The sequence below is a fragment of the Osmerus mordax genome, chromosome 25 (assembly GCF_038355195.1).
Source record: "Osmerus mordax isolate fOsmMor3 chromosome 25, fOsmMor3.pri, whole genome shotgun sequence".
In the NCBI taxonomy this organism is placed as follows: domain Eukaryota; kingdom Metazoa; phylum Chordata; class Actinopteri; order Osmeriformes; family Osmeridae; genus Osmerus; species Osmerus mordax.
This window is the reverse complement of record NC_090074.1, coordinates 6,765,066-6,787,307: the sequence shown is the minus strand read 5'-3', so window position 1 is coordinate 6,787,307 and position 22,242 is coordinate 6,765,066. Positions and strand designations below refer to the sequence as shown.

At 45.2% G+C, this 22,242-nt stretch overlaps 1 pseudogene; it reads right to left on the bottom strand.

The window, feature by feature from the left end:
- Positions 1 to 4,343: 4,343 nt before the first annotated feature.
- Positions 4,344 to 20,239, bottom strand: LOC136933710 (NACHT, LRR and PYD domains-containing protein 12-like; annotated as a pseudogene).
- Between the last annotated feature and the right edge of the window lie 2,003 nt (positions 20,240 to 22,242).

Sequence of the window (22,242 nt, the reverse complement as noted above, 5' to 3'; positions counted from 1 at the left end):
TGGGATGAAGGGGACCGTATGTGCTTAAAACAGATAATGATTGAAAGTGAGTCAGCGGCCATAAAAGCAAAGAAACCACTCGGAACATGGCCGAGTGGTATTTTCAAAAAAGGAAAATGGAAAAAAGAATGTGATGAATGGGATAATGGCAGGCGACGGTGTCACAATTTGGGTGTAGCCATATCTTCCGTAAATTATAATTACGAGGGAAACAAACGTCGCGAAGATGAGGTTAAAACAGTCCCCATAGAATTACCACTGGCTCCGTACGCCCCTAGACTGTACCCTTCACTTTCAAAAAAAGCCACCGCCCCACCTCCGTACTCGCATCAAATGCCGGTGTATAGAGTCCACAGCGGTCAGTTAGATATGGAGGAAGTGGCAGATGCGGGAACCGAAAGTTTGGGGGCAGCAAGCGTACGTTCCAACTCACCACTCGCCGGCCGTAGGACAGGGTCACCGGACCGTGCCAGCCCCTCGCATCACAGCCCTGCGGAGGATGCCTTCTGTAAACGCGCTCGCAGAAACCACGACATCGGCGGCTCGTTTTCAAATTTAGGTGAATTAGCTGAGACCGGTGCCCATAGACGTAGGGAGGAAATACAAATTAGGGAGGACCTGATGGCAATGGAAAAAACTTATTCAGAGGGAAAGGCACGAGACAGGTTTTTCGAGAGGGCGGGGATGGAAGGAGAGAACCAGGCGAGGGAGGGGGATGTGAGCACGAAACCGACTACTTACGGCGCTACAATGTCAGGTTCGATTACCTTGGCTGACCTAAAACCCATACCTGCCGAACACACCCCCGGCGACATGACGAGGCATATGAGATCGGGGGCACAATATACTGGGAGGAAATTTACCTTAATGGCAGCACCAGGTGGAGGCATGCGCTACAAACCATGGGCGTTTCAGGACACATCAAACATAGCTGAGGCAATGCCTCCAACAGAGGAAGGGGGGCGGAAGTGGATGCGCAAACTAGCCCAATTAACTCAGGGGATGACACTCGCAGTGGGAGATTGGAGACAGCTCATGGGACTACGGGGTGGGATTTGGAACAGATTTAACGAGCCGCTGATATAACTAACACCGCAGACCAAACCCCATTCAATCAGGTGTCAACCTGTGTGGGAGATGCTATGGATCTCAAATGGTCACCGCACTGCACACCATCTCATTCAAATTCGACCCAGATATCAGTCCGTTTAAATTCCTGTCCGAGTGCAAGGAAGAGTGGACCCAAGCCACTGGCGTACATCCAGATAGGGACCCCTCACATACACAGGTCTATCGAGCGGCGGTTTTGACAGGTTGCCCAGACAAGGTTAAAGCGCGTATGATTGAAAACCCGGATATGGCAGGAGCCCGTCCGGCCATATGGGAGAACCACCTGGTACATCACCTAAAACAATCTAAAACGATAGCGGACAAAGACAAGGGGGCGGGTAAGGACATAGAGGTCCAGCTCCTCAAACTCCAACTAGAGGAGGCACGTAAAGCGGCGGGCCAGGCGTCGAAAAACAAACGCTCAGATGGTAATCAGATGGTGCAGCAGCATCCGGCGGTAGTGACGGGTCCTCCCATGCTCCCGGCAGATAATTTATATCCTTTAGATCCACAGACATATTCAGCAGCGGTAGGTGCTATGTCTCAGCCCCACCCGAGTTACCAGCAGGGGCCCATGGGGCCCCCTGATGGACAGTGGCAGGACTGGGGTCGGGGAAGAGCAAGGGGAAGGGGTGGACCGGGGAGATCCATGGGATGCTATATCTGCGGACAGATGGACCACTGGAGTCTTGTGTGTCCAAACGGTGGTCAGGAACAGTCTCAAATGGGGGGTCAGGCTCCTCCCGGATACGGGCGAGGACAGCGAGGTCTTCATCAAGCACCCTTTGCCGGAGCCGCTCCACAGGGAGGGTTCAGAGGCGGTAGAGGGGGTCCACCTCGGGGGCAGTACCCGGTCAGGTGTCCAGATGACCACTGGATCCATGCATGAGGGGGGCCCGAAGAGCCCTAACGAGCAGGGGCTGGCAGACCGCCTGTTCTCCGTAACTGTGGGTGGAGACTCTCTGTCATTTCTAGTGGACACTGGCGCACGATACTCCACATTGTCCAAGCCAGTGCCCAGGAACTTGGTCTCAACCGCGACAGTGGAACTTATGGGTTTTTCTGGGACTCCTCAACGCCGATATTGGTATAGCTACAAAGGGCCTATAGAACAATGAAATTGCTTGCAGCCAACAGGAAGACAAATTAGGCAAAGAAAACTGGGGGGGCCCTCCTCCACAGGACTTTACTCCTGCTGAGGAGCTGGCCCTCTCCAGCTATCAGGGTCGCCCCATGATGGAGTGGAAGGGGGCATTTCTTCAGACCCTGGTGGCAGCAGCTCGGAAACCCAAGCATATGTATGTTTCAAGTAATCTATGTGACCATGTTCATTCAACAATTATTTATGAATATTGTAGGAGTGAAATGTATTACTATTCTCTGCAGTGACAGGTAATACAGTGGTGTTGCTTCCACCACCCACTGTCGTCCCACTGTGCCATACAGAGGTAACAGTGAAACTAATAGTCATACGCCAGTATGTATGCCATACGTGGTTGCTGAATATTGATCAAATATGCCATTTACTTTCTCAAGTGGAGGTCCTAGATGATCAGGAAACTGTGTCTGCCTGCTCAGAGAGCATTTTGGGGGTACACTTTTGAGTTTTCTTTACCACTTGCAACACAGATGGTGAGAGTGTTTGAACGTGTGGCTGTGATTGAAGTGTCTGTAATGACTTGCTAATGGTGGTGGTCTGAACACGAGACAAGTCCTTAAAGTGCTCATTTCAAATATGACACAATTGATTACATTGCTATGGTGTTAAAACTCAGCAGGAAGAGGAACGTCTTCCTCCCCCTGAGCCTAGGGCCTCCACTTCAAGACAAAGACACAAATTATAAGCAACGAACCTTGAAACACAGTAGTCAAATGGACACCTTCAACTTTTTCCAAGTGTGCCTTGCAAAGGGACAATGTTCTTTATTTGTTTCAGGTTGGAGCAGACAATGTGAGGGCCCTGTATAAAAGAACCCTGGAAATCGATGTAGAGTATAAGAGGCTTTTCATTAAAAAAAAACAAGTCTGGAGATAGAAAAACTGGAATATGAGAAGAGATGACTGAATGAATGACACTTAACTTAGTTACACTGACATTCTTTTTCTGTGTTCCTAGGAAAGGGAGAACACATGAGGATATATTTGTTAAACCTTTTTCTACGTTTTGGTCTTTTTATACCTTTTTGTGGCTTTTTTGTTGTGCCTTTTGAGTCTTTTGTGGGGGTTTTCACCATTTCTTTCTTTCAATGTCCTATTGTTTTTGAAAAATGCTATAAAAGTGAATGAAGCATCCAAATTCAATGAAAGTAGTGAAATTATCATTTATTTAACTTGTGAAGAGCATTGTACGGTACCATACACATTGTTCTTTTTTGTTTGAAATGTTTTGGTTGAAGGAAACCCACATTTCTAATATGGAAATAATTTGAAAATGGGTCAAAGCAACCCAAGGACAACAGAATGGGTCAAGGGGAGACACCCCAGTGAATAGGAATAACATATCAACATGACACTACATAAAAGTACCCGTAGCAAAATAACGCAACGCTATGCATACAGTCTGTGGGACTGTGAGCGCACGGCTTCGATGTGTCACATTGGCAACATACGGCTCAAAAAGCTGGCAAAGATACGTAATTCCCTCAGCTGACAATCTATATCTTTCATAAAGATACTCATCAGGGAATGCCAAAGGGATTTGTCGGTCTCTAAATGTTTCTCTAAATAGTTTTCATTCTAAGCATTGCTAGTCTATGTACCTTTAGTATAGTTAGATCTCATATTAAATTTTTTAAGATTCCTATATGTTTAATGTATGCACCTTCCTGCCAAAGCAAATTGCTTGTCTGTGCAAACTTTCATGGCGATTAAAACCCTTTCTAATTCTGATGTTCTGGCTCTTCTGAGCGCACCTCTCACTATCCGCGCACCAAGATCCACAGGGTCTTCTATGAACGGTGACGTCATTATCCTCAACAATTAGTTTGTGGGCGGGGCTTTTATACCGGTTGATCTCTGATCTCCAACTTAACCTGCTCCCGACCAGGTTAGCCGTTCAGCATGTGTTACCATGGCGATCTACCCCGGAAACAAGTGATCCTCCGTCGTAGTACAGAAAACCCTGGGTTGAACCTGAAGTTACCTCGCTAACGCCAAATCTTGATTCGTAGTACAGGCCCCTGGTATGATGAGTTTTCTGTCAGAAGAGAGGCCAAGGAAAACACCACAATGAAAAGAGTTGACTTTGGTTTATTAGACGAGCTGCTCGGATCACGTCACCACGACAGGCAGAGTGGTTGGCATGAGTGAGACACATGTCTCTTAGATGTTCATTATATACATTAGCTGGACAGTACAGATATAGTAACCACCCAAACATGCCCAGGGGAAACAGCACCCAGGTGATGTGGTCATAACTGAGTTTGGAGACTATTAGCTGCTTCCTTGTTCTCCAGAAGCTACACAGAATGCATTCCCAGATCTATAAGTGTCCTTCTAGGGGCCCACGGAGTGACCTCTTGACCTCCCGAAGACACAAGCTTCATGCACATAGAAAATCTGCCCATCAGACCCTATTTAGTTGATCACATTCAGTGGAACTGAGATCAAAGACAGGATTGTTGTCATTGTTTGTCAACAATCAAAACAAACATTCAACACACACCAATATTTACAAACACTCTGGGATATCAATTACAACTGTATACAGTTCCATCTTCAATAACATCTATGTGAGCACAGTGTGTGAGAGTGTGTGTGGGCTATTCTACCTGACACAGGGACACTGAGGAATCATACCTAACCCTGAACCCAGGATAGAGGGGCTCAGTGAATGTGCTGTGGAATGTGTGCAGGTGGGTCAGTGTGTCAGAGGAGACTCTGTAGAAGGACAGAGTGCTGGCTGGCCAGTCCAGATACACTCCTACTCTGTGGGAGCTGGAGGGGGGGACATGTATGTCAGCGCTCTTATTATTGTGCCAGGCAGAGTACCTGTTAACACCACACTCCAGACTCCAGGACTTGCTATTGTATCCAAGCACACTGTCCTTACTCCCTCCTCTCCTGCTGATTCCTTTATATGTCACTGCTATACGAACCCATCCTTTTCCACTCCACTCTGCCTCCCAGTAACAGCGCCCAGACAGACCCTGTCTACACAGCACCTGTGACCGGACCTCAAATCTCTCTGGGTGATCAGGATACGGCTGCTGCTCTGTCCCCCTTGTCACCTTTCTGTTCTCCTCAGACAGAGAGAGGTCTCTGTGTACTGTGTTTGGGTCCAGTGTGAGCTCACAGGCATCTGATGGGGGAGACCAAGACACAATATATTACTGATCATCATCATTCACATTGGAATCTCTCTCTCTCTCTCTCTCTCTCTCTCCCCCTCCCTCTCTCTCTTCCTCTTCCTCCCCCCCCACTCTCTCTCCACCCCCCCCTCTCTATTTATGTTCCAACCTCTCTATATTACTGATCCTCATCATAATTCACATTAGAATGTCTCCCTCTTCCTGCCTCCCCCCCACTCTCTCTCTCATCTCCTCACCCCTGATATGCCCCCATCACTCCATCTTTCTATCCTCCTCATGTTCCCTTCACATTTTATTTCTTTCCCCCTTTTCTCTATCCCACCCCTCTCTACTCTTTACTTTTCTCTCCTCATCCTCCCTTCTCTCTCAACTATCCGTGTTCCTCTACAACCACTTTGTTCCCATGGTCTCCCCCTCTATCTCCTCCTCTCTCTCCTCCTCTCTCTCTCTCTCTCCTCCTCTCTCTCTCTGGATCTCCATCCCATCATCTCAATGAATGGTAACTAAAGAGAGCAGAGAGCGGAGAGAAGAGGGAACACACACACACACCAGCTACTGGAGCTTAGACCAGACACTGGGTGAGGGAGGGGAGGGGCGGGGGGGAGGACAGGAGGAGAGCGAGGGAGGGAGTGGAGGGGAGAATGGAGGAGTGGAGAGGGGAGAAGGGAGGGGTGGAGGAGGGAGGGCGGGGGGAGGACAGAGAAGGGGCGAAGGGAGGGGAAAGGAGAGAAGGGGAGGTGAGGTAAGGAAATGAGAAAGGAGAGGGGGAGAGAGGACAAGGAAAGAAGAAGAGAGGAGAGGGAAGTAGGAGAAGAGAGCACTGTAGGAGATGAGGAGAGAGGGGACGGGAGGGCAGGGAAGGAGAAAGAGGAGGAGAAGAGAGGGGACGGAAGGTGGAGGAAGAGAGGACAGGAGGAGAGGGGAGTGGTGAGGGAGAGGAGAGTGTGGGATCTATGAGAGGCTGTGTACATACACTCATCACTTGTGCTACCCCATGAAACACTCATACACATCCAGTCATCAGTCCAGATCCTTATACTCTCCCAAATGAATGAATTACTCATTAAAATGACTTATTTTAATGTGTTAATTCAGGATGCATTGGTATGACATCAGTATAATAGTAGTAAAGCACAAGTGATGAGTGTATGTGTATGAGCAAGTGTTTCAGTAGTTTGGCACTAGACAGCCTCTCATGGAGAGGAGAGGGAGGGATCTGCCCCCCTATCCCTCCATCTTTCTATCCTCCTCATGTTCCCTCCACATTCCATTTCATCCCCCTTTTTCTTTCTCTCTCTATCCCACCCTTCTCTCCTCTTTCCTCCACTCCTCCTCTCTTTCCCTTTCTCCCCTCATCCTTCTCTCTCTCTCTCTCTCTCTCTCTCTCTCTCTCTCTCTCTCTCTCTCTCTCTCTCTCTCTCTCTCTCTCTCTCTCTCTCAACCAACCATCCAGAGGAGGGAAGAGAGGGATGGAGAGGAGAGGGGAGGAGGAGAGCAGGGAGATGACATGGGAAGGGAAGAAGAGAGGGGTTGAGGACAGGAGAGGAGAAGGAGAGGAGGGGGGCAGGAGAAGAGGAGAAGAGAGGAGATGTGAGGGTAAGGGAGAGGGGAGGAGGATGGGAGAAGGGAGGGGTGGGAAGTGAGGAGAGGGGAGGAGAGGAGAGGAGGGGAGGGAGAGGTGTAGGAGAGAGGGGAGGGGGACAGGGGAAGGGAGGGTGAAGAGAGGGGACATAGCACACACAGTATTGATGTGGATAATTGTGTTAAATTACTGCTTCTAAAAGTAGTGTTTACAGTGTGTGTGTCCATTTTTGACAGTGTCCAAGTCACTAATGGTATTGTCCCTTGTATGACCTTGTGTACTAGAACCAAGTAGCAGTCAATACTCACATCTCCTAAGGCCAGGTTTGATCCTACACTCTCCACCATGATCCACACTGTAGGGATAAGCAGAGGAATGATGTAAATACACTTCAACTGTTGATAAGTGACTTAGCAACTGACTTTCTAAGTAAACATGCTGTTTTTATCTCATCATCAGAGGTGTATTCCAGAAAACAGGTTTTACAAACTCTGAGCCTAACCCTGAACTCTGACTTGATGAACCCTGAGATGGGAAGCTCAGAGTTATCGGTTCCAGAACAGCTGATCTGACTTAGTTCAATTCTAACTACACAGCTACACTGTTCTCTCCCCATGTACATTGTTTTGATATTCTTGTGTGGAATTATGAGTTTGACATGTACATTGAAGAGATGAGAAAAAACAATGAATGGTAAATCAACTGGCACATTCTTCTCCTTTTTAACAGAGCATGACTGGACATTACGAGAAGGAGGGTCCATCACCCTCCACAGCACAGACTAACAGTGAGATGTTCAGTAAATACCAGGTTAGCTCTGCATGGAAAACAGACCCCTGGAAATACAATTATGATTGTAGCTACAATCATAGTCGATAGGAGCCAGCTGAGGTGGCTCGGGCATCTGATCAGGATGCCTCCTGGACGCCTCCCTGGTGAGGTGTTCCAGGACACGCTGGAGGGACTATGTCTCTCGGCTGGCCTGGGAACACCTCGGGTTCCCCCAGGAAGAGCTGGTGGAAGTGGCCGGGGAGAGGGAAGTCTGGGCCTCCCTGCTTAGGTTGCTGCCCCCGCGACCCGACCCCCGGACAAGCGGCAGATAACGACCGAACGAACAATCATAGTTGCACCATATTGTAGATTATATAGTAAACATGCAGATTTTAATTGTATCATTATGAAATGCAAGGCCTATTAACGTAATTAGATATATATTCAGTGTTGCAACATTACTTAAAGAGGTATATAAAAAACAAACATCTCCTTACTTGAGTTTCTCCAGTCTGCAGTGAGGATCCTCCAGTCCAGCAGAGAGCAGCTTCAATCCTTTTTCTCCTGGATGATTGTAGCTCAGGTCCAGTTCCCTCAGGTGGAAGGGGTTGGACCTCAGAGCTGAGGCCAGAGAAGCACAGCCTTCCTCTGTGACCAGACAGCCTGACAGCCTGTAGAAAGCCTCCAGAGTGAGTCAGCACAGAGGGGTTCATTTGGCAGGTGCTGTCATAGCTGCACCTCCCCCTCATTAGACAGAGTGACCCTTTCCCCCAGTTCAGGAAGGTTTTGTTTGTGTTCAGTTTGGTGGTAGTAGTTCTATGGAACCTCAGGACCAGAAGCCTGTTCCATAAAGACCACAAAAAATGATTTAAATGATTTAAGTCCCAAACCTGATTTAAATGAACCTAACAAATTTGTCATGGTTATAGCGGTTCCATAAAGGCCAATTCTAGATCACGTAATCCGACGAATTCAAACCAGATTCAAGTAGACAAGGTAATTGCAGCTCCCCCTTATTCAGGGCTCGACATTAAGGCTTGTCTGCGACAAGTGGATGTTTTTGTAGGGTAAATGAAAGAGAAATTGACTTTCCCCTCTGGACAAGTTAAAACTCAAACAAAATTAAATGCCATGTTAGCTCACGTTATGTGCCACTCATCACATCTATTTTACCGCTTCCCATCCAATTGTGAGGCCAGTCACAATAACAGCAGCACACTGCTCTCTCTAGTGGCTAAAACGAACAATGACGGCTGTATAAACATCCGACAAAATAAACAAGTACTTTATTCATCCAGAGTCTGTAGAGTTCATCATCTTATAAACATACACACTTATTAGAATTAAGAGGGACAAAATCACTTATCACCTATCTCATTATAGGAAATGTCAGGCACGTGCACAGACATTTTGGGGGGCAGGTGCTCAAACTACAAAAAAGGGCACCCATTGTCAAACATATGTATGAAAATAAAAATTATAATAATAAATGATGCCTGCCTGCCTGTATCTCTCTCCCTCTCTCTCTTCATTAAACATGACAAACGTCAGTAAACAGCTGGACAAGGCTTTAAAATCACGGATTTCGTGAGTTTTTTGTTTGTTTATATATTGCGATGTAATGTTTTCACCGGCGCTAATGTTGTGGTTAATTTACCACCAAACAACGTCGGGGGACAAACACCATCATGACCTGTGTGTCTGATGCTGCAGGGGGACAAACACCATCATGACCTGTGTGTCTGATGCTGCAGGGGGACAAACACCATCATGACCTGTGTGTCTGATGCTGCATGGGGACAAACACCATCATGACCTGTGTGTCTGATGCTGCAGGGGGACAAACACCATCATGACCTGTGTGTCTGATGCTGCAGGGGGACAAACACCATCATGACCTGTGTGTCTGATGCTGCAGGGGGACAAACACCATCATGACCTGTGTGTCTGATGCAGCAAGGGGACAAACACCATCATGACCTGTGTGTCTGATGCTGCATGGGGACAAACACCATCATGACCTGTGTGTCTGATGCTGCAGGGGGACAAACACCATCATGACCTGTGTGTCTGATGCTGCATGGGGACAAACACCATCATGACCTGTGTGTCTGATGCTGCATGGGGACAAACACCATCATGACCTGTGTGTCTGATGCTGCATGGGGACAAACACCATCATGACCTGTGTGTCTGATGCTGCAGGGGGACAAACACCATCATGACCTGTGTGTCTGATGCTGCAGGGGGACAAACACCATCATGACCTGTGTGTCTGATGCTGCAGGGGGACAAACACCATCATGAGCTGTGTGTCTGATGCTGCAGGTCAGAGAAGAAGTAGGCTGCAGCCGTTTGACCTGGCGCTCAGCACTGCATGAGCACTAAGTGGAGGAGGAGGGAGGGGCGCGGCGGGGGCTTGTGAGCGCCGCAGAGCATGTTGGGGCGAAATTCTCACAAGAACTCAAATAAATGCCCCATCAGATATCAAAATGCATTTGGGGGGAATAGATGACAGAGAGAGTAATTTGTATTCTTAAATATTGATAAATGAAGAAAAAATGTGTCTCCAGCAGAAGGGGCACTTTTCTCATCCAGGGCAAAAGGGCAGGCAGGTGCTTGAGCACCACTAGGGTCTATCTGTGCACATGCCTGGGAAATGTGACCAGTATTCATTCTTACTTCAAGAATTTAAACATAATAAATGAATGAATCCAGACCTCAGTGTCTCCAGTTTGCAGAATGGATCCTCCAGTACAGCAGAGAGCAGCTTCATGCCTGAGTCCCTCAGGTCACTGCTGCTTAGATCCAGATCTCTCAGAAGGGAGGGGTTTGACTTCAGAGCTGAAGCCAGAGAAGCACAGCCTTCCTCTGTGATGTGACAGTCTGGCAACCTGTAGAAGTATCATTACAGGATTACAAACAGCACTAACCTGAAACAGGTCTTATGGTCACTATGGAACTTGAGCAATTTATAACAACTTTGGGCAATATCTTTAGAATTAGAAATATTAAGGCATGTTTATTACATTCAGACTAGCTTTGTTTAAACTGTTGCCATTAGCTGAACATTGGAGATGTCTGAACATGAGCTTCCCATCCCATTGTGAGGCCAGTCACAATAACAGCAGCACACTGCTCCCTGGTGATGTTTCTAATGATGGCTACAATGTTTCTGCTTTTAGATGATCATTGTTAAGTAATTTTTATTTGTTTTCTTTTTGTTGGACCCCAGGAAGATTAGCTCGTCCCACTTTGGTGACAGCTAATGGGGATCCTTTTAACAATACGTAAACAATTGTTTAACAATAAACAATGCTTCCTCTAGTGGCTAAAATGAACAATGACGGCTATATAAACAAGTACTTTATTCATCCAAAGAATCTGTAGAGTTCATCATCTTATAAACTTACACACTTATTAGAATTAAGAGGGAGCAAATCACCTAGTCTCACTATAGGAAATGTGATTTTTATTTATTCTTAATTCAAGAATTTTTACATAATAAATGAATCAATCCAGACCTCAGTGTCTCCAGTTTGCAGATTGGATCCTCTAGTACAGCAGAGAGCAGCTTCATGCCTGAGTCCCTCAGGTCACTGTTGCTCAGATCCAGATCTCTCAGAGGGGAGAGGTTTGATTTCAGAGCTGAAGCCAGAGAAGCCCAGCCTTCCTCTGTGAGATGACAGCCTGGCAACCTAGAAGGATCATTACAGGATTACAAACAGCAGCACTAACTTGAAACAGGTCTTATGGTCACTATGGAACTTGAGCAATTTATAACAACTTCTGGCAATATCTTTAGAATTCGAAATAATAAGTCATGTTGATTACATTCAGACTAACTTTGTTTAAACTGTTGCCATTAGCTGAACATTGTAGATGTCTGAACCTGAGTTTCCCATCCCATTGTGAGGCCAGTCACAATACCGTAATTTTCGGAAAATAAGCCACAGCTTGTACTCCGATTTTACAGTTTCCTTGTGCGGCTTATACTTCGAAGTGGTTATAGTCCGGTTATAGAACAAAAAAGTGGCATTTTCTCAAGCCACTTTTGCTGCAATTAGCTGCGTGCAGCTAATTTAATGTTCTAAAACTGATGGGTGGGCTGTACGTTTGAAGAGTGGTGGGAGACTGACAGAATAGAGGAGAGTTTAAAAAGACCTAGCAAGCAGAGAAGACAGGCTGAAATCGAGGCAAGGAATTAAGCCGGCACTATAAAGCAGACGATGTGGGTCCGCTGTTTTCAATCTGTGGCAACGATTTATGTAGGAACTATACTTTGTAGTGGCGGAAGAATGACGGTTTATTATTAAACTATTTTGTTTCTTAAATGTAATTGTCTTTATTTATGAAATATCAAATATTTGTAGTAACAGTTTTAGAAAAGCAATAAGCCCCGCGAGTCAGTGTTTTGCGCTGATTTTAGAACAGGTAAGGGGAGTTGTTAGTCACAATGCCAGTGACAAACAACTCCCCTTACCTGTTCTAAAATCAGCGCAAAACACGGACTCGCAGGGCTTATTGCTTAACTCAACACTTGAACGGGGGCGTATTAAGTTAATGGTTAATTTGGGGTGTGAATTGCTTACATAGCACTATAACAGTACATTTCATTAATAATAATCACCCAACAGTCATATTTTGATGAATCAGAAAACTGGATAAATAGAATGAAAACTTCAAAGACCCCGGGGTCCATTGTTCACGTGCAATGGTAGTCCCAAAAGCAGTTCCTTTCCTCTGAAAAGCAGAGACGGAGATTGCACTTTCTGCAGAGCGTATTAGAATATCCTTTCATGCAGTGTCTGCAGCGTCCTCTCGTTGTCTTCACTGGAAATGTGCAACCATGTCCCTGCGCACATCCGTTTGTGGTTCACTTGCCCTCTTGGCTGGGACCCCATTTGGTGGACCCCCATTACCTGAGGATGGTCTCTTCTGAGCAGTCACAGGTCTCTGAGGTGCCACAGTTATCGACGTCAAAGGGCTCCCACTGGCTGAAGAGGGCCGCCCTCTCCTTGGTGTGTTGACAGCTGTGTTTGTCAGGATGAGAGGAAGCTAGTTGCGCCTGAAACAGTCTCCTGTTCAACATCTTTGTCTTGGGAATATTGAGAGCCTTACAGTCCCGTTTGTAGAGGAGACAGGCGTTGATCACAGCAATGATAATAGTGTGCCAGAAGATGTAACTGTATCAGTGGTGCAATTTCATGAGGAACTTGTATTTGGCTCCAAATGAGTCCATCAAATCTACACCGCCCATGTATTTGTTGTCTGCACCCAAAATATGAGGTCTCTCCACTTCAATGTAGGATTTGGTGGCTTTGTTCCAGCGTTGAATCTTTTGCACAGGATCAATGCCAGCAAAGGATGACACAAGTGTGACTGCTCTGTTGTCATACCAATTGACAGCGCATATGTTGTGGTTTGGTTGACTTGTGTTAGTTTGCTCGATGTCCTTACCATCATCATTAGTTGGACAATCAGTGGGTCTCTGATTCTGTTTTTTCACTTCCTCAACATTTTCAACCACCTCCTCATCACTCGAATGACTGTTGTCTGATATAATAATGTATTTGATGATGTGAATCATCAAATACATTATATTTCTGTAAGTATTTATCCTGTATCTGAACATTCGAAAAGTGTAATGTCTCCATGTAGAGTGCAAGGTGCAATTGCTATTTTAGCTACCATTTTGACCCAACGTTGTAAAATTACAACCAAGACAAAACAAGCTGAAAATCAAATGTGATGCATGAATTCCACAATAACTTCCACAATCTTTCAAAAAAGAAAGATCACATTTTTTTTGTAGAGCTAAAGGTAAGGGTTAAGCCTACGGCAACTCCCGAGGGACAAAACACCCTTGTCCGTTGTCACGTAGAAAGGTCTGCTACAGTAGGCTATCCTCAGGATTTGCAAGCTAGCTAAACTTATAGTATATCTAAAATAATTTTGTAGATATAACATTCTGCCACTAAATGAGTGACTTGGCTTTATTTCTGGACATACTATCCACAACTGCAGCTCACTGCTCCCTCTAGTGGCTAAAATGAACAAAGAAAGCTGTATAAACAAGTACTTTATTCATCCAGAGAGTTTGTTGAGTTCATCATCTTATAAACTTACACACTTATTAGAATTAAGAGGGAGTAAATCATGTCATATTATTACAGGAAATGTGATGCGTGTTCATTCTTAATTAAATCATTGAAACATAATAAATGAATGAATACAGACCTCAGAGTCTGCAGTTTGCAGTTTGGATTCTCCACTGCAGCAGAGAGCAGCTTCACTCCTGGATCCTGCAGGCCAGAGTTCCTCAGGTCCAGCTCTCTCAGATGGGAGGGGTTTGAGGTGAGGGCTGAGAACACCACTTCCCATGATGCATCAGTGAGTTTACATCCACAGAGTTTGTTGTTACATAATAACCATGAAACAACTGTATGTGCTTCACAAAGACATGTTTAACATAAGACAGTAAAGTGTTTGTACATTTGACTAAATGTGTATAGTTGACATGTAAATGGCATGTTTACATCACTACTTACACAGCTTTTCTGCAGATCTTCACAGCTGGAAGCAGTCTTCTGCGCCCCTCCTCTGATGTGTTGTATTTCTGCAGGTCAAACTCATCCAGAACCTCCTCTGACATCTGCAGCATGTAGGCCAGTGCTGAGCAGTGGGCTAGAGACAGGGCCTTGGATGATTTCTTCTCCTTCAAGTATGCTTGGATCTCCTGCTGTACTGAATGGTCTTTCATCTCCATCAAGCAGTGGAAGAGATTGATGCACCTCTCTGGGGAGATGTTCTTCTTCTGCATCACCTTGAGGGATTTGATTGTCTTCTGCAGGCTCTCTGGACTCCTCTGGGTCTGAGTCAGCAGGCCTCCTAACAGATTCTGATTGGACTCCAGTGAGAGGCCGTGGAGGAAGCGGACAAAGAGGTCCAGGTGTCCATTCTTACTCCGCAAAGCTTTGTCTACTGCCCCCTTCAGCAGGTCTTCCAAAGATAGATTCTCAGGTATAGCGTCAGCATTCCCTCGTAGGAATGGCCTCAGTGCTTCCATGTTGTTGGTTGCGTAACAATGTAACATGTAGACTGCCGAGAGAAACTCCTGAATGCTCAGGTGCACAAAGCAGTACACCACCCTCTGAAAAAGCACAGACTCTTCTTTGAAGATGGCCGTGCACACTCCAGAGTACACCGATGCCTCTTGGACATGGAGGCCGCACTCTTCCAGGTCTTCCTGGTAGAACAGCAGGTTGCCTTTCTCCAGATGTTCAAACGCCAGCTTCCCCAGCTTCAGGAGAACTTCCTGGTCGGACCTCAAGAGCTCCTCTTCATTGGTCCCGTTCCCTTCTTGATACTTCTGGTTCTTCATCTTGGTCTGAATGAGCAGGAAGTGTGTGTACATCTCAGTCAGGGTCTGGGGCATCTCTCCTGTGCTATCTGTTCTCAGCATGTGCTCCATGACTGTCACACACATGCTGGAGAAGACTGGAATGTGGCACATGATGTAGAGTGTCCTTGATGTCTTGATGTGTGAGATGATTCTCCTGGCCAGGATCTCATCACTGCATCTCTTCATGATGTAGTCCTCCTTCTGAGCATCACTGAACCCTCGTACCTCTGTCACCAGGTCAAAACACTCAGAAGGGATCTGATTGGCTGCTGCAGGTCGAGTGGTGATCCAGATGAGAGCAGAGGGAAGCAGGTTTCCTCTGATCAGGTTGGTCAGCAGCACATCCACTGAGGTGGACTCAGTGACATCACACCATCTCTGGTTTCTTCTGAAGTCTAGAGGGAGTCGGCTCTCATCCAGACCATCAAAGATGAAAATGGCTTTAGAGACAGCGAGGATCTCTCCATCCTCCATGTGAAGTTCTGGGTGGAAATCTCTCAGCAGTTGAAGGAGACTGTACCGGACATCTTTGATCAGATTCAGCTCCCGGAAAGGAAGCACAAACATCACATCCACCTCGTGATTTGCCTTCCCTTCAGCCCAGTCTAGGAGGAACTTCTGCACAGAGACGGTTTTTCCGATGCCAGCGATGCCCTTCGTCAGCACAGTCCTGACCAGTCTCTCTTGGCCAGGTAGGAGCTGGAAGATGTCATTGCAGTTGATGGGCGTGTCGTGTGTGATTCGTATCCTGGATGCCGTCTCAAGCTGCCAGACCTCATGTTCATTATTAACCCCTTCACTGTCTCCCTCTGTGATGTACAGCTCAGTGTAGATACTGGTGAGGAGGATGGCATTATCTGATGTCATAATGCCTTCAATCACATGTTCAAACTTGCTCTTCATCGTGGCTTTATGAGTCCCTAGCAATTTTTGGAGTCCACTCGCAACTATGGAAGAACAATGAGTTCATTATCTTTACATTAATACTAACAGTCACAACAAAGTACTGAAATGACCAGAGATGTAAACAATGTTGTGTAAAGATGAAGTGAAGCTCGTACTGGTGTCAGTGTCCTGTTGTCCAGGTGGCAGCAGTCCAGTTTGTGTTCTGGGACTCTTTCCACACTGTGGGCAGGTGTGGTCTGCTGATGGACCAGGCTGCTGCCAGGATGAAGAGATGCAGGCTCTGCAGACCCTGTGTCCACAGGGGGGGGAGACTGGATCCCTCAGCACCTGCTCACACACCCCACACCTGGACTGGTCCTCTGCCAGGACAGCTCTGCTCCTCTTACTGCAGAGACATGATCCCATATGAACACCAGTCTCTCACACACAGAGACACAAATACACAGCACAGCTGAACTGGTTTAACTGAAGGCTTCCACTAGGAGGGGACGTCTGTGTTCTAAACTCACATTCAGGTTAGTTAGAGATGGTGTTTGTGTCTACAGGAGAGTATCTTTTCAGGAGCAGGGTTGGAGTGTAACCTACAAGAGGGTATCTCTCAATAGCAGGGTTGGAATATAAACCTACAGGATGGTATCTCTCCAGGTTCAAGGTTGTGATAAACATCACACTGTTCTTTTACAAATACGTATTTTGGTGGGGTGGGCCTCACACTGTCAGGAAAATCTTTTCTCAAGTAGTGCACAGAAACTATGGAGTCAAGAAAGATTGAATTGCTTGCAGCAAGGAGACAAGTCTATGGTGATACAAAGTTGTCTGATGTCTGAGGAACTGTCAGTCTCCTTTCATCCTAAAGTTCTCGTGTGTGTGTGCGTGCGTGCGTCTTGGAGTGTAACACGACTTCTTCAGTTTGGAGTGGAAAGTTAGAATATGGAGTTTGACCCTGGTTCCAACACAATATGGAGTTTGACATCTGTTTAGCTTACTTGCTAAGTAAACAATCTTTACAATCGGAATAAAGGGAACGGTAAGCATGTTTAAGTAATGGTCAGCCTGTTTGAGTAATGGTCAGCCTGTTTGAGTAATGGTCAGCCTGTTTGAGTAATGGTCAGCATGTTTAAGTAATGGTCAGCCTGTTTGAGTAATGGTCAGCATGTTTGAGTAATGGTCAGCCTGTTTGAGTAATGGTCAGCCTGTTTAACATCATTTGGGGGGTTCCTTCTTTCTGTCGATATGTTGTACAACAGTATTCTTTTAGCTTGCATAACACGCACGTGTAAACGCACACAGACAGGTAATTTCAAAGCTGCCATCTCCCTCCACACAACTTTTTACAGAAAGGAAAATATTTCCTGAAAAATATTGATAATTGTGAACATGGCTGCAGCAGACTTTAGTTCCTACCCTGATTCAGTGGTAAGATCTCCTTTTCTGAAGTTTAATGGGGTTTCCATAGACCAGTCACTCTTCATGGACACACAGCTGGGTACAGGTGAGGCTGGTCTCTGATGCTTGATCCTGTAAACACATACAGCAGCTATAGAGTAAAAATGTAGCTTATCAAACCCAACCATGCATCCATTTACATTTAGTCATTTAGCAGACGCTCTTATCCAGAGCGACTTACAGTAAGTACAGGGACATTCCCCCGAGGCAAGTAGGGTGAAGTGCCTTGCCCAAGGACACAATGTCAGTTGGCATGACCGGGAATCGAACTGGCAACCTTCAGATTACTAGCCCGATTCCCTAACCGCTCAGCCACCTTACTCCCCTCTCCATAGGCATAATGATTAAAATAGCTGACATGTTCCAATAGGATTTCACAAGTACAAACATTTGAGATGGTTGAATACATTGTTCTTTTATATATATGTATTAACATATATAACATATAACATAACATATATAACACTGAATTAACCATTTACTGTACTAGAAATTGGATTGTCATTGGCAATGTGGTTCTATCGAAGGGGAGACTCCCATCATAGGACAACTAATCTGAAGATACATTGAATTTTTGGTTTATGACTACTCAAGACTTAAACATGTACACTCATGACTACTTCACTATTGTATAATTGAACACTCAAGTTGCCTAGTTGAGGAGGGGGTTGGTGGGGTTAAGAAATGTTATACATCTATAACCATATTTTACTAGGCAAACATTATTCAAACATTATTCAAAACTTTAAGAATGGATTTGTTTAGAAAGAAAGAAAGAAAAACACAAAGAATTAAAGAGAATATTGGATAAAGGGTGGTTCAATCAGTAGGACAGTTGGGTTAATATACTCATTACATATTTACTTTTCAAATATTTGAATTTAAAGTCTACTCTATTGTCTTGCATTTGGAACAGCTTTACCCTATTAAAGAAAAGAAAAAAACACTTGAATGGTCACAAAACACTAATTGAACTACATTTGTTGTAAGCCCCACCCACTTCCTGTTTCTATCTGAATACTGATCATTTCTGGGAAGAACAGATACAGTTAATGGTACAGAACATTCTTACACATAAAGGAAAATATTTCTTGAAAAATATTGATAATTGTGAACATGGCTGCAGCAGACTTTAGTTCCTACCCTGACTCAGTGGTAAGATCTCCTTCTCTGAAGTTGAATGGGGGTTCTATAGACCTGTCACTCTTCATGGATACACAGCTGGGTACAGGTGAGGCTGGTCTCTGATGCTTGATCCTGTAAAGACATACAGCAGCTATAGAGTAACAATGTAGCTAATCAAACCCAACCATGTATCCATAGGCATAATGATTAAAATAGCTGACATGTTCCAATAGGATTTCACAAGTACAAACATTTGAGATGGTTGAATACAGCTGGATAATGTGATAAACCTCACATTGTTGTTTATATATACGTATTTATGTCAAGACACTCACATGCTGAATTAACCATTTACTTACCTACTACTATTTACCCAATTCACTTTGTCACAAAGAGTAACAGAAGAGACATTTCATCTCCTTTTGACTCGTACCTTTTGACTGTGTTTTCAGTCTCCCCAGAGAGACTAATTTTAGAGGCAGGGCCCCCTTCCTCTATCTCCCCAGACAGACTCATTTAGAGGCAGTAGTTCTCCTCGAGGGCAGCACCAAGAGAGTCACAGCACAGCCAGACCTGTAGAAGTGGGAACAAACAACACCAGTGTTACCTGAAGGAAGGAGCAGCTTGAAACTAGTTAGTAATTAATTTTGGAGACTGGGCCTTGTTCTTTATGATTATATAAATATTCCTGATTGATTCTCTTTGGCATGGGGAAAGGGGGAGTCTAATAAAAAAAAAAATATATTGTTTTAAGTGTTTAAGTGGATTGCGCACTACAACAATGTTCACTGTATGGAGCTTTACAGCCACAGATGTCTAGTGAGGGACAAGGCTTGGAGCTCCGTTCATGGTGTGTATTTAAGGACACACCAGAATCATCAACTCTGTTATTAAGCCTTGATCTAGGATCAGTAGGATCTCAATCTGGACCAAGGCCTTGCTGAGTGTGGTTTGACACATAAGAGCAGAGGGAATTCAGGTCATTTTCTGACTTTCTGTAATGTTATGCCACCTGCTGGCAGAGAGGAATATCTACATGTTACATAAACATTGACGTGAACCCTAATCCTTGTATATATCTTCTCCCAAGTCCCAGACACTCAAGTCCTCTGTAGTGGACGTGGTCTGGATCTAGTAACTTAACAACCACACTGCCTTATTTAATTAATATATTTTGACCCCCGGGCTTGGGCCTGAACGAACGTGAACGACCACAGGAATATTGTCATTCTAGTTACTGTTAGCAAATAAAGTTATAGGTGCATAACTATAACAAAAGGAAAGGTATATTTTGAGTTCCTAAACTGACAAAACAATATTACGGCTCAATTTTGCGTTTTTCAACACGGGTTGCACAACTTTAAAACGTGCTTCCTCCAATTGTATCGTGTATTACACCGAATATACCGCCTTTCAGAAAAATATATATATATATAACCAATAACTTATCACAATTATCTAACACAGGTTATGTGGATCTCTCTCTGTGCTACATTATTCTGGAAGATTATTTTAAATTACTTACTTAAAATACTTTAAACCTTCTGTCAACGCAAAATGGATCCCTACAAACATTTCACTTTCGTTTTGAATATGGTCTAACGGGCGTCACCCGGTTTCATTGAAATAGAATTGTAAGCCGACGCCGACGCGCCGCCTGCCCGCTCCGCTGTAGTGGACACGCACCGGCCTCTGTGCGGTCTCTGCAAACAGAATTAACGGACCCATACTCCGGCCCACATGATAGTCATACATTATTTACAGGGCTGCCAACTTTTCCAAAAACCTATCGCGAGCTTCACCCCCCCCCCCCCTCCCAAAAACCTGTTCCAACTTCTTTCCTCTGGTAGACACTACAAGCAGTGTACGCCAAAACAACCAGCCATAAGAACAGTTTATTTCAGTCTTCACTGAATGATGAATACTTAAATCAGTCATACAGTGAAAACCAAAACATCCACTCCAGTAGGAATATTTTTTAGTTGAAAATATGTTTTTAATGTATATCATGCACTGTCACTTGTCAATATCAATCTTGCACACTGTATATAATGTATCTAGACTTGTATACATGCAGAAACTGTCCATATTCATCCACTCCATGTTTTCAATATTTATTTCATTGGTACTTTTTGTATTTTTTACAACCTACTTGTATATTGATGTTACGGAGTTGCCGTGGTGACAGCCAGTGTTGCAGTTTGTGTTGTCTCCCCTGTTGTGTTCTCATAAGCGTGCAGGTTCAGAAAGGGCCGTAACAATAGATTGGTACTAATTACATTTTTATAGTTTGTTTGAGAGCCATCACCACTATGATCCAGCTGCAGTAATGCAGCATCAGCGCTCTTCTCCCCCAGAACATGTGCAGAACTCTGTAATACGAGGCATCGTATCTGCACGGCAGAGTCACATTCTGGCCTTCGACATCGACCACCTGTAGAGTATCACACTCTCTATCGCTCTCAACGAAGGCAGTCACATTTTCTTTCCCTCTCCTCCCCCTGACCTTCCCTGCTTGCTTCCCTGCTTGGCTTCTATCGTATTGTCTAGTTATTCACGGAGAAATGCTCTGAAGTTTCAATCATTTGGATAGTTTTTGAAGATATTACTCAAAATCAAATACTACAAAAAAGAACAACCTGAGAGGACTGAAGCCCAAGGAGGACAGAAGTATTTTTGGCTGCCCTCCAAGACTGACCACAGGCAAGCCAACTAAAGCTTGTTCCCTGTAGAACTATGGCTTGTAATGACTGCAAACAACTTACTCAGAGGATAGTCGAACTGGAGCTAAGAGTCAGAACCCTCTTAGATATCAGAGAGACCGAAGACTTCATAGATTCCATGCTACCTAGCCCGGAGGCTAAGCTACCTGCCAATGAGCCACCCTTGGAACCAGCTTTCTCTCCACCGGCCGTTGGACCGGATGAGTCATGGCCTGCTCTCGGCGCTAAACCAAAGGGGCCTAGCGCCGCTTCTACCTTCATCAGAGATGGGACTGTCACCAAGGATAAACAGCAAAAAAAGCGAGGCAGAAACTCTTCCCGCATCACCTCTCCTCCTGTCACACTCAGAAACAGTTTTGAACCACTGGGAACTTTCTCTCCCTTGTGTGTGGAATCCAAGGCGAAGAGGCACAGGAGTGCTAGCCACGCAGCTAACAAACATGAAGGGCCCAGATCGCCGACACACCATGATGGTAGCTACCACACACATGCAAATCCAACACATCATCGTCTGCTGCGACCGGGAGTCCCCCATTTCACTCCAAGCCCCTCTCGGACCACTCGGGGCGCTGTTCGACCCCCTATCAAGCCTAATCAGACAACAATATCACAGGATTATCAAGATCCAAGGTATGCTAAGACTACCCACAGCCCATCAACACTTAGAGGAGCTAACACTGCTAGCACTATAGAATCTACTGCTAGCACTAACGCAGTGTCTAACCTTGGTCTAGCACAAGGTCCTATCATTGCTAACCCACATAAGATAAGAACTGGCCCCGCAGCTACTGATAAGGAAAACGTTAGAAATGCAAACACAACACCACATATGGCCACTATCTTGATTGGAGATGCCATGACAGC